General features: G+C 37.7%; 1 protein-coding gene across 1 annotated transcript in view; it reads left to right on the top strand.

Annotated features, from left to right (window-relative positions):
* Positions 1-12,997, top strand: part of ctnna2 (catenin (cadherin-associated protein), alpha 2) — a 602,172-nt gene that overhangs the window by 342,754 nt on the left and 246,421 nt on the right.

The following is a 12,997-nucleotide window of genomic DNA, read 5'->3' on the forward strand; positions in this document are numbered from 1 at the left end:
TTAAATGAGTCTGACTGTATTCATTCATTGTTCAGCCTAGCCAATGATAAAGGCCAGACTAAAACGAGTTAAAACCAGAGTATGACATTCCCCGTTTGATCAGACTGTCCTGTAGCCAGCCATTCTATGTCACTGTCAATTATGGTGGGGCTATCCATTCTGAATACAGATGTAATTGCTTGCTACATAATATTAGCATAAAGCTATAACATAAATATCCCTCTCTGAAGGTTCGCCTTCGCCTTGCTTTGCACTTCTCTGGAGTCATTCCTCGCCTTGTCATCATTCTCTCGTTAATTTTCAAAGACAATGAGCTGTGACGAAGCCTTACATCTGTCATACCGGCCAAGTTTCCAACCCCGTGACCTTTTTACCTTTCTGACTTTACCGCATTCAGACTGACATACGACATAACCTTGATATCAATTGCGAATGAAGAAAAAAATCTTTTCTTCTAAGAATCAAAGCTAAATAACCTGCAATGTTTCTTATATAGTAGAAAACTAGTAAGTATCCTTTGACACTGAATGTACAGTATTATGTTACTACTGGCTGTTATTCAATGCAATTGGGTCTTGATCATTTCTTTGCATTGGGTTTGCATTGTCAACACCTGCGATCTAGTCGACTGCAGCTAGTGATCTTGTGTCATTACAGCTACATCATACATCTTACATGATCTTGAACACTGTATTATGGAGTTTAACTTTCCTTCTGTTGGGTTATGGTGGGCACTGACCTATTTTAGGTTTTAAATGCATAAATGAACCACATACATTTTGTGTATTGTATCCAGGCCTTTTGACTTTGTCAGGAACCTCTAATTCAACAAAATAACACAATTTTTTTCTTTTTTTTCATTAAATTATGAAATGCTGTGGTTGAAATCATGTCCCTTGTGTTGTTAGGGTCGGTTGCAACCCAGTTATAAAACTAAGATTATAAAGCAATAATCAGAGCCAAAACTGAAATCATAAGTGCACTGTCAGCCAACACACTAACAGCAGCTCCTGTAACAATCATGAGCTTTTGGGGATTCTCATTTTGCCTTGTTATCCAGTATACCTGCACAAAAACAAAACAAGCAAAGACAGGCATGTCCACACATGTGAGGTCAGTTCAGTATAGAGCTGGTGACTGGAAGAGTTCACATCAAGGGGTATACTGACGCTCACACCACATTAAAACCAATATTTTCATGGATAAGGAAGCCTAACAAGGAAACCAAGAGATGAGAAACAAATCAGATGATAGATAATTGTGTATTTTACAGCTGATTTCAGACATGGGTCAAAACCGACCCGATAACATAAGACATGATACCAGGAAGCTAACACAAGAGGAAGGTTAAGTAAGTAAAGCATTTTTTTATCAGCTTCTGTAGATGTAATGCTACTGTATCTGTTCCTGTGATCCTCTCTGACTGCCAACCAGTGTCACGTAGGTGTTTGTGTTGGAGCTGTTAGCAAGGCATTATCATAAGCTGAGGAATAGCTAGCTAACTAGGACAGGGATTTTTGTGACGTTGCTGTATTTTTCCATCATATAACATGTTGCACAACCACATAACACTAAAGTAGAACATGTATAAATCAATAGCTTTCCTTTTTGAAGTAGCAGGTGATTGGTGCACCACAATTTAGTGAAATTTCTAACATTTATACAAACTGTAATAGCTGGTAGTAGACAGTTTGAATGTATCAAATAATGCAGCAGATCTTACATGATCCTGTGCTGTCCCTCAGGATATGAAAGAAATAAAGATATACTGAGCAAAAAAGAGGAAAAAATGTCCTTCACGTCATGTGGACATCTTGAAGTTGGAATCATCTACGCCTTGCCTTTGCTATATTCCCTCTCAGCTGTAATGGATCACTACACCATCAGCTAATGACTTGGTGCACTATAATGACTTGACACAGCGAACAGGAGATGAGAGTATCCAGACCATCAGTTTTAAGACTTTAAGAGCTTTGGCTCTGCGCTTTGGAGTAAGGTCAGCACAAGTGTAAGTGAAAATGTGTGTCCATATGTATGCGCGCAACACACCACTGACATGTTAATGAGAGCAATTATGCCAGTATATACAGCCACGCTTAGACATTCCAAACTAGTAATATCTGCTTTGAGGATGCAACAAAGGAAACAGCCCGTGTTAATGGATGCAGTGATCAACCACTTATGGATCAAAAAGCACATTTATTCCTTTATAAATCCTGCTGAAATAATTTGCTTGCAGTAATAAATACTCAGCTTGCCCCTATTCATTTTTTTTTTTCATACCTGAGACTGGTGCCACATCTACTTTTAAATAATTTCCTCTAAATGAAAAACAACAGAAATCTTGTAAAGGGAATCAATAATGTGTTCAGTCACATGATGCCCCCACACAAGGTATAAGTATAAGCCAGAGAGAAGACAGTTTTTTGGAGTTTCTGTTGGCTTTTCATGCTTACGAAACTGCACAGGGAGGCTGCTGGGGGCAACAATTAGGCTAATGCTGTGTTCATGGCATGTCCTTTAACCCATAACTATGAAGAGATGGGATGGAAAAACCCATATTGGTTTTAATTCAGTGTCAGTGGGATTGGAAATTTCAAAGTTACAAAAACATATCTACACCACCAGTCAAAAGTTTGGACTCACCTGGTTTTTCTTTATTTTCATGACTATTTACATTCTATATTCTCACTGAAGGCATCAAAACTATGAATGAACACATATGGAATTACATAGTTCAAAAAAGTGTGACATAACTTAAAGCATGTTTTATATTTTAGATTCTTCAAAATAGCCACATTTTGCTTTTATTACTGCTTTGCACATTCTTGGCATTCTCTCGATGAACTTCACGAGGTAGTCACATGAAATGTTTTCCAAAAGTCTTGAAGGAGTTGCCAGTGATGCTGAGCACTTGTTGGCCATCTGTGGTCCATCTAATGCCATTTAAATGAGAAAGTGAGTCCAAACTTTTGACTGGTAGTGTATGTATGTGGTTAATGTCACAGGCACCAGCACATCTACTTAAATGCATCATTTACATGTAGTCCAGATAGATAAAGGGAAATAACTCCTACTATTCCAAATAAAACAGTATCAGCCTTATAGATCCAGGACAAATGAAAGGTTTGTTTATATTTATCATCTGTTTTGACCCTAGACTGTTTTGATCACTAAGATCTTTTTGTACTCCAATATTGACTTATCATTTAGTATTCTCAGATAAATGAAAAAAAAAAAAAAATACTCTGGCACTGAGCCATTCCAAAATTAATGAAATTTTAATAAAATATCAAGGCTGAAAATGGGACCAAACCTGGGACAGGAAAAGCTACCGAGGTGTCAGTGCATTGGATCTGGAAAACATGGCTGTAAATGGTCTTATATCTCACTATAAATAAAAACATTGTGTTAAATTTGATGATCCTAGTGGTTTTTCTAATCCAGACATGTGGGTTTTTCATGAATCTCAGTCTCATTCCAAATTTTGTATGTAACCCATCGTGTCCAGTTGTGTTACATGCAGAACCTGCCCATTTAAACGCACATAAATCGCGAAGGATTTTGCAACAGCGGTCATTTTTCTGAAACACTCTGCCTTGCACAATTAGTTCAATTCCCAAAATGCTCCTGTGAGAGAATAAAGAGATATTAAAAAAATCGTAACACTTAATTTTTGTGTCCTTTTTACCATGTTACACGCAGAATTTTGTATTAAATATAATGTAAAATAATATAAGAATGTGTTTTATCTGAAAAATAGTTTCTCTTTTTATCTCAGTATTTATTTTTAAAAACGGACCCAAAGTGTTTCCAAACTTCCTTCATAACATTAGTCTACATCTAGTTTGAATTTTTAGCCCCCATGTCCTGTTTTTAGGGACCAGTTTCATAGAAGCACCCAAATAGAGATCTTAAAAAATGAGCCCACTTGATAAATGATGCGCAAATATACTTTTTCATGTTGATGTTCACTTTCACTTGATCAGACCCAGCAGTGTTACATAGTCTGACTTTGTGTCTCAAACATAAAACTGTATGATACCATAAGATGAAAAGCTTAATATTGTATTTGGTGAGTGATAAAGATGGTGCCATTCATTTGTTAGTGGTTTTAGTAGCTAAGAGTACATTCCGGTTCAATACTCCCCTCTGATATTGATACTTACAACCCCTTTAAAAAGTCACAAATCGAACTCGGCTTAAGCTGCAGGAAAAATAGTTAGAGGTCGTGATGTATTATCAGTAGACTGAAGTGATTTGAGGGATAGCATAAGGCTGAAAATTATCAGCATCTCTGATTACAGGCACATTATTGGAATCATTTATTGAATCAGAGGATATCCATCTGCAAACCAACCAAAAAGCCCAGATGATGACTAATTGGCCCGCTACAGAGATAATGTTGATGGGCAGCTGTGAAAAGATTGTAGAGGGGGTTGGTGGAGGCACTTAAACCTCGGAGTGGTTGACAGTGGTGTGGCGAGGACGCAGTAGGAGATGATTCTGCATCCGCAATTGAGCCGGGCTTCCAGCAGATGGAGGTTTCTCTGAGTCTGGAGGGGTCATGAGTTGACTGAGAGTTAACACTGACTATTCATGTTTAAGTTCTACTGTTTTTCCTCCCTCCTTTTCGTGACATAATCCCATTATATAATCAGTAACTGAAAGTAAACTACGGAAAAGAAGATAAACTGAGATAGCCATAGGGTATTTCTGACTGTTACACTCACAGTTTTAGCTTCAATATACTATACTTCTTCCAAATCAAAATGATGAATAAAAGGAAGCAGTGAAGCTTGACGTCGGAATATGTTCTGGTCTTACTATATGTTAAAAAAATAAAATAAAAAATCTATCTCCCCATATTAGCACAGTTGGAAGCAGCTGGGGGTAAACAAAATAGGGGGAAACAACACCATCACAGTGTTCAGTGGAGTATGTGACAGGTAAAATATGGCTGTCAATATGAGCTACAATTCCTTTAGACATGTTTTGTGTGATGCCAACTTTGTTTCTATAACCAATGGTAACTGTAGAGGAGGAAAGTCATTATCTAAGCCTGCTTTAATGGGTTAACTGGTCAGTCTGATGGATGGGCAGAAGATGAACATGTTGATAATTATGTGGATGAACAACATCACCTGTTACCTCAGAAGAAAAAGGAAAACATACCGACAAGTAAATTTTAAGATTTCAAGGAGAGAAGAGCAATGAGGAAAGAACAAAACAAATGTGAAACCAAATGAAATGAAAAAAAAAAAACAAGACAAAAAAAAAACAATTCTAACCTATTATAGTATTCTCTGTATGGATGATTGAGAAAAGACAATAAAATTACATGAAGCTCAAGCAGGTATAACCCTATAACACCTAACGTATCAAATTTGACACCTGAGTTATGAAGCCCTCTACACGATCAGTGTGATATTTTTTTTTTCTTGAAAACCTGATGTATACAATTAGATACATGCAATACACAGATAATCCACCAGAGGGGAAGGAATTCATTCATCAGAGGGCTTTCCAGTGACACTACAAGACTGTCAGTAATGAGGAAGGAGGCAGAACTTTTGAAAACGAATTACCAATTAGTTAGACATGTTTGTGTTATATTATGTTTTTGTTTGTTCAGAAATATTCATATTTGAGCATTGAGACCCAATGTATCAAATATGATACAAAAATGAAACTCTCATACATGGAAACTGATATTTGAAAAAGCATTTTTTTGGTTGTTCAGAAGGACCAATAAAGGCTCCAGTTTCAAACAGCTGGAATATTCTGTCAATGATTTAATGGTTCAGGTTTTACAGGATTAAAAGGAAAACATCAGAAAAATAATATAATTAATTACCATGGCCTGTGTGTTGGATTGCTGTTTTTTTTTCTTGGGTGGGGAGTGGGGTGGTTACCCCTTGTCCAACTTCTGGCTGAAGGGGTTTTGGAATCATTTTGTCATCTGTCCGTCTGTCTGTCCATTCAACAACATAATCGCATTATCTGAAGAATGCATTGATATATCTGTACCAAATTTATACTGTGGATGTGTCTTGGCATGAAGCAGAAGCCTATTGAAAGTAGGCGACCTTGACCTACTTTTTCAAGGTCAAACGGCATCAAATGGAGACATTCCCACCAAATTTTTACCATGTATACATCTTGGCATGGCTTGGTCTGTTGGGGGGTTTGCTTGAAACAGCTTTGTGCAGTTATTACATCTGAGCACTTTCAAATATAAATATGTACGTTATATGATTTACACAAAGACAGTCTAATCTAATTTATAGGGCAGTAACTTTCAACAGAATCTTACACTATGTTTGGCCGAGGGGGATAAAAAGTGTGCAGCACGTTATGTTTAATTTGGAACATCTCACCAAAGAGAAGGAAGGCTGTGTGGTTTGTGTGTCTGGGTGTGTGACAGAAGAATTAATATGGTTTTAAATTGCTTCCAGCCAACGCTATGTGTTCCCCATCGAGAGAAAAAGAAGACGGTGATTTTACCATGTCACAGCATAGAGCAGTCACACTCTGTGCGGTGGACAGTCTCTTATACAGGAACAAGATCAGAATTCTTCACCGCCACCGCAGCTGTAAAAACATACAAAATCAGACCTTCAGTGACGTTTAACATGTCAGTGTGTGTGTGTGTGTGTGTGTGTGTGTGTGTATTTTTTAACCCTGAATTCAACATGTAACATTAGAATTACCACTGTGTTGTTTTATTTATTTATGTTGTAGCTGTTATGTTTCTGGCTTCTGACTCTACATCAAACAGGGCCCATGACTAGCCTCTGTCTGCCAAAAGAACTTTGTTCTGTTGTCAGATGATGCAGAAATCCCACTGAGAGACACCAAGTCCATTTCAAAACCCAGTTCTCTGGTGCCACATGCCCCCACTTTTGATAGCCCTGACTGCTCTGGCTGATTGCCTCATCCAGAGCCAAACAAGCCTTTACATCCTTCATGTGTCCAGTAGCCTCTCTCATGTCTGAATGAAGTAGAGCTGAATACAGCCAACAGAAGACTCTGTGATGCAAAAGGCTGTAACACTTGTAAATGTAGACTAAAACGTTCGCGTGGCTTTATTCTAAGTGTCCTTATTGCAAGGTAAAAAATAACCCAACAACAGCAATAAAAAAAAAAAAAAACTCGATAAAAGGAAAATAAAGCAATTAGGGATGAATATTAATACCGAAAGGTCATTGTGTTTCATGTTTGACGTCACAATCTCTGTGTCTTCAACTGTGGGAGAAAAACTAATATAAGACATCCTGTTCATTGTTCATTTGCTGTTTCTTGCAAATATCTCTTAATGTAGTGGTTCCCAACCTTTTTAGGCTCGTGACCCCATTTTAACATCACAAATTTCTGGTAACCCCAGACATTCAAAATGGAGACTTTTTTTTTTTTTTTTGCTAAAATTAATTTGTTTTTGGTCATGTAATAGTTTGCTATACCACGTTGCAAATAAACATTAATTTTCAACGACATTTAGTCTATATAATGTATATTATTATGGACGGAGGGAGAAAAGCCAGGTGTAGATTACTGCACAAAGTGAGAATTTGATTTTCCTTGGTCAGGATATGTACAGTCAGTCCAGCTTGGATTTACAAGGCTGACAATTAATACTGAACAAACAAGAACTCAAACTATGAATTATGAAAGAGCTGCAGCATCTGAAACCGACCACAATGAACATTTGACAGATAAACAGAACCACAGTGCTTCAGCTTCAGTTTGTCATGTCTTTTATGTATTGGGATTGTCCCTCTCAACTCACCATTTATTTATTTTTTTAATTATTTTTATTCTTTTTTTTAATCAATTACTAGAAATTTCAGGCAACTCCATTTGAATTCCAGGTGACCCCACATGGGGTCCCGACCCCAAGGTTGAAAAACACTGCCTTAATGTATAATTTAGGTGGTCATTGAGTTGATTGAACCCTTTGACACAGCTAAATACTAAGTAACTAAGTACAATGTCTAACTATCTATATTTCTTCAAGTGTGGACTTTATTGTTCTCTCAGTGAGGTGCCACCATGCAGACGTGTTCTACCAGCACTTTGTATTGTATAGAGAGGCTGAATATAGAAAAACGTTATATGGAAGGAAATTGGTCAAGTCTGAGACTGAAAGGCCCCCTGCTACTTATAATTTTGCTAATCATAAGAACTGTGCCATGCCTGCTTTCATGTACTGTAGGGGTGTCTGTACTGGGCCAAATGGGTTTGACTTAATGGCACACTGTGGAGGATTTAGGGGATCCATTTGCAGAAATGAGATGTAGTTTTTATAATTATGTTCTTAGTAGTGTACAGTCACCTAAAATGGGTCCATCGTGACTCATGTTGTCCCCCCTCATGTTGTTTCTACATTTGCTTAGAATGGACAAAACACTGGCTCCATTTGAATTCCAGGCAATGCCACGTGGGGTCCCGACCCCCAAGGTTGAAAAACGCTGCCTTAATATATTATTTTAGGTGGTCATTGAGTTGACTGAACCCTTTGAAACAGCTTGAAATAACTAAATACAATGTCTAACTTTCTATATTGCTTAAAGTGTGGACTTCATTGGACTCTCAATGAGGTGCCACCATGCAGACGTGTTCTACCAGCACTTTGTACAGTTCATATAAAGAGGCTGAATATAGAAAAAAGTTATATGGAAGGAAATTGGTCAAGTCTGAGACTGAAAGGCCCCCTGCTACTTATAATTTTGCTAATCATAAGAACTGTGCCATGCCTGCTTTCATGTACTGTAGGGGTGTCTGTACTGGGCCAAATGGGTTTGACGTAATGGCACACTGTGAAGGATTTAGGGGATCCATTTGCAGAAATGAGATGTAGTTTTTATAATTATTGCCCCCCCTTATGTTGTTTCTACATTTGCTTAGAATGGACAAAACACTGGCTCTTTCCATATGTAGGTTAGGGGTATTCAGTTGTTTACAATCTGTAACGTTGCCGCTAGATGCTACTAAATTCTACACAGTCCACCTAAAGTGATGTTGCTTTATATGTAGCCTAAGTGTGCACAAAAACACCCATTTCTCTTGAATTCAGACAAAACTGGGGTTGTGTTTCATGTTTTTTTATGTATTTATGTTATGTATCATGAATGAAGTGCAGTCGTCCTCAAAATTGTTTACACCTCTGCTGTTTTTGTGATTTTTTTGTTTTTGTGATGAAATGAATGAGTTTTGTTAAGTTTGTTTGTGACTTATATGTGATACACAAGTGATACATGAAGAAATACTTCATTTAAGCAGTATTTTCTTAATGGATTTCCAAAAAACGGCATGTTCAAAATTATTCATGCCCTAGGTTTACTAAGTCCAGTGTCTCCAGATTGGTCCTGATTGGACATCCCAGCAGGACACTGACCCCAAGCATACCGCCAAGGTAGTGCAGTGGTGGTTCAAGGACATGACCCAGTCGAAGCCCTGACCTAAATCATATAGAGAATCTGTGGAGGGAGCTGAAGACCAGAGTGATGGGTAGGAGAACATCCAACCAGACCCAACTGGAGGCTTTGGCCCAGGAAGAGTGGACCAACATCCCACAGGAGACACAAGAGAGCCTATGGAAACTAACAGGAACCATCATCAAGAACAAAGGCTACTCTATTGACTATTAAGAAAAGACATTGGACTTAAACTGGTAAACCTAGGGTATGAATAATTTTGAACATGGTGTTTTTTGGAAATCCGCTATTAAAACACTCCTGACATAAAGTATTTCTTCAAGTATCATTTGTTGTTTTTCTCTCACTTGTGAATCACATATAAGTCACAAACAAACCTGACAAAACTCATTCATTTCATCCCAAAAAAATACAAGTGGTGCCAGGCACAACAAACCCCGCCCCTCGCATGTATTGTAGCATATTTTGGCATCGATCCAGCTGATGTCATCATGTCTATCATTGCCTCTATATATGTGCCAAGTTTGAAGTAAATTGAAACAAAATGGATGTTTTTGTAGGCATTTAAAATTTCACCCATGATAAGTTAGGAATGAAAAAAATTGAACTTTGACCTACTTTTCCCAAAACGTAACCATGTATATTGTGGGTCATTGGCAATCTATAACCTCAATTTGGTATGAATTCAACCAATAGTTTTGCTGCAACAGACATTTGAAATTTCACCCATTATAAGTAAATGGGGGGGGGGGGGATTTTAAAAATTCATAAAAAAAATTAACTTTGACCTACTTTTCCCAAATTCTAATGACATTTATTCTGGATCATTGTCAATCTATAAACCAAATTTGGTATGAATTCAACCAACAGTTTTGCTGCAACAGACATTTGGAATTTTGCCCACTATAAGTAAATGGGGAAAAAAAGATTTTAAAAATTCATACCAAATTTTAACTTTGACCTAATGTTCCCAAAATGTAATCAGATCTATTCTGGGTCACTGGCAATCTATAAACCCAATTTGGTATGAATTCAGCTAATAGTTTTGCTGCTGGAGTGTTGACAACGAAACAGAAACACAAAAAATGGCAGGGGTATGAATAATTTTGAGGATGACTGTATATCCAAAAACATAACTCTATATTTTGGCTTGCATCCTGAGCTGAAAAATAGAAATACAGTACCCCTGTTTCAGATTGATCGAAGGCTTGCATGTGTTTTGTTGTCCCACGGGGGATTGGCATTCATGGCTGTGGGTTTTTACTCACTGGCAGACTTGAACACTGTAAGACTGACACAGTCTAACAGTGTCAGTTCAACAAGTAGCCGTGGACACCAGAGGCCTTTCTCTCTTGCTAATTTCTCACCTTGATAGCAATAATTAATTGCATAATGTCCAAAAAAAGAGTAGGATGACACTAAAATTCATTACAGACACTGCTGGGGGTATCCTCATTATGTCTTTTGACTTTGCTGTGAACTACACATTCATCATTCTGCGCTTCACATTTACCATTAAAAGTGAAATAAATATAAGGTGCATGATCACAATTTCTTTAACATTTTTTTCCTAAGCAGGTAGGACAGCAGGACAGAGAGAGGTGACATGTGGTAGATGTCCTGAGGCAGAATCAAGCCCTGAACTTTGAGATCACATGGGAGGTTGCATCTGCACAAAAATGTTGCCATTTCTTGAAACAGAGCCAGAGGCACCTGATGTTACTGGAGGCATTCAGTTATGGACTCTGTCATTACGTTAAATAACTGTTTTAAGCCAGTGTAACTGCTCTGAACGAAATTATCTGGATGTTATTTTCTTTTATGACATTAAGAATCAATTCATGAAGCAGGACAAACTACTTTAAGATTGGCTGTTCAGCATCAAGAGTGTAGCAGTACTTAGGTTAGCATCATGCGCTGTCCATGGTGCTGAATCATGGGAAACAGTGGAGACTTTGAGTATCATCAAGTTCATTGTGAAAGTCTTTTTTTTTTTGTATGGCATGAAGCCTAATGGCACTTAGTGTGTGTGAAAGTAAGAGTTCTTCATGACTTGTGTCCTGGTCTTGGTTTGGGAAGATCATGTGCCTCTGTATGCTTCCCATTACTGACCTCAAGACCCAGGGACAATACAAGGTGAAAATGCAGCATGTGAATTCGACTACAAAAGCCTTAGTATGCTCAAAAAGAACCAGAGGCCAGTAAGCAGTGTGTATTATGTCAATCTTTCTAGTTGGAGTTCCAGGTCATCTTTGATTTCCTCCAGCAAATTAAGACTAGCAAGCCTTTGCAATTGATACGTTCCGATAACACCTTCCACTGGCATTCAGATTAAATGAACACACATGAAGAAAACTCTCTCTCTTCTACCATGAAGTCTGCCTTCCTCGGTGCATATCTACCACAGCCCTGTCTAGCAAAAGAATAGGTTAAGAAATGCATTTTTCAACTTTAAATAATGCAATTGGCACTAAACTGACTATTAAAACTTGAGTAAGTCACGATGAAAGGGTGTTTTTATATATTCCGCTCTTTAAAGTTTGTGGTCTGTAAGGAACACTCCTACAAACACATATGCAGTGTGGCCACCGGCAGGCTTTCCAATACTTATGTTTCACCGTGTGTCTCTAGTAAATCCCAACAGTTGTTTTTTGAGAGGGTTTACTCTTGTACAAACATTGGTAATCCTGGCCTTAAGTCTGAAACTCACTAGTCCGTGCTCACACTCACTTACAGGGGTCATATTTTGCTAAACCCACTTTTATTAGTCTTTGCTACATTTATTTTTGTATTTGGGGACCCTAATAGTTCCAAAAGTTTGAATTTGAACCCTCCAGGTGTTGCAAAGCTATCTTTATATTCATTTTGGCAAAAATTGAGTGGATTTCTACAGCCCGTTTTAATTCCTGCTTAATGTGTTACGTCTATAACTAGTTACGTCACAACATTTGCACATAGAAGGTCAAGACTTCCAACAAACATTTCTCCAATTACAGAGAAACGGGACAAAGAAGCACTGGCAACAACCAGGAGGGAGTGGGGTGTGGAGTGGAGTGGCTTATTTGCATTTAAAGGGCCAGCGCTCAAAACAACCTTTCTCACCTTTGTCATTATTCAGAAATAGAGTTGAAGATGGGCCTGTGGAATTGAATTAATGAAGAATTCAGACCAAAGCATAGCATTTACAGTTTATGTAGACCACAGGGAAATTTTTTTAAATGCTTAATTCCATTTTAAAAAAGCAAAATATATAAAGTGTAATTTTAACAATATTCTGCCCGTTACTAAATGTTTTATGTGTTTGTAGATCTACTGTGATCTGTAAGTTATAATGTACATGAGTAAATGATACACTGAGGCATAATTCCATTTAAAAAAGCAAAATATAAGTGGTGTTAGCAACAAGTGTTGGAGAAACTGTGGTCTTGTCAGTGATCAGACACACATATTTTGGGAGTGCCCCATTGTGAAACACTTCTGGACTAATGTAAAAGGCATATTGGATAATTTACTTAAAGTGAACCTCTCTATGGACCCATTATTATTTTTACGGAACATAT

This window comes from Sphaeramia orbicularis, chromosome 1, assembly GCF_902148855.1.
Source record: "Sphaeramia orbicularis chromosome 1, fSphaOr1.1, whole genome shotgun sequence".
Classification (NCBI taxonomy): domain Eukaryota; kingdom Metazoa; phylum Chordata; class Actinopteri; order Kurtiformes; family Apogonidae; genus Sphaeramia; species Sphaeramia orbicularis.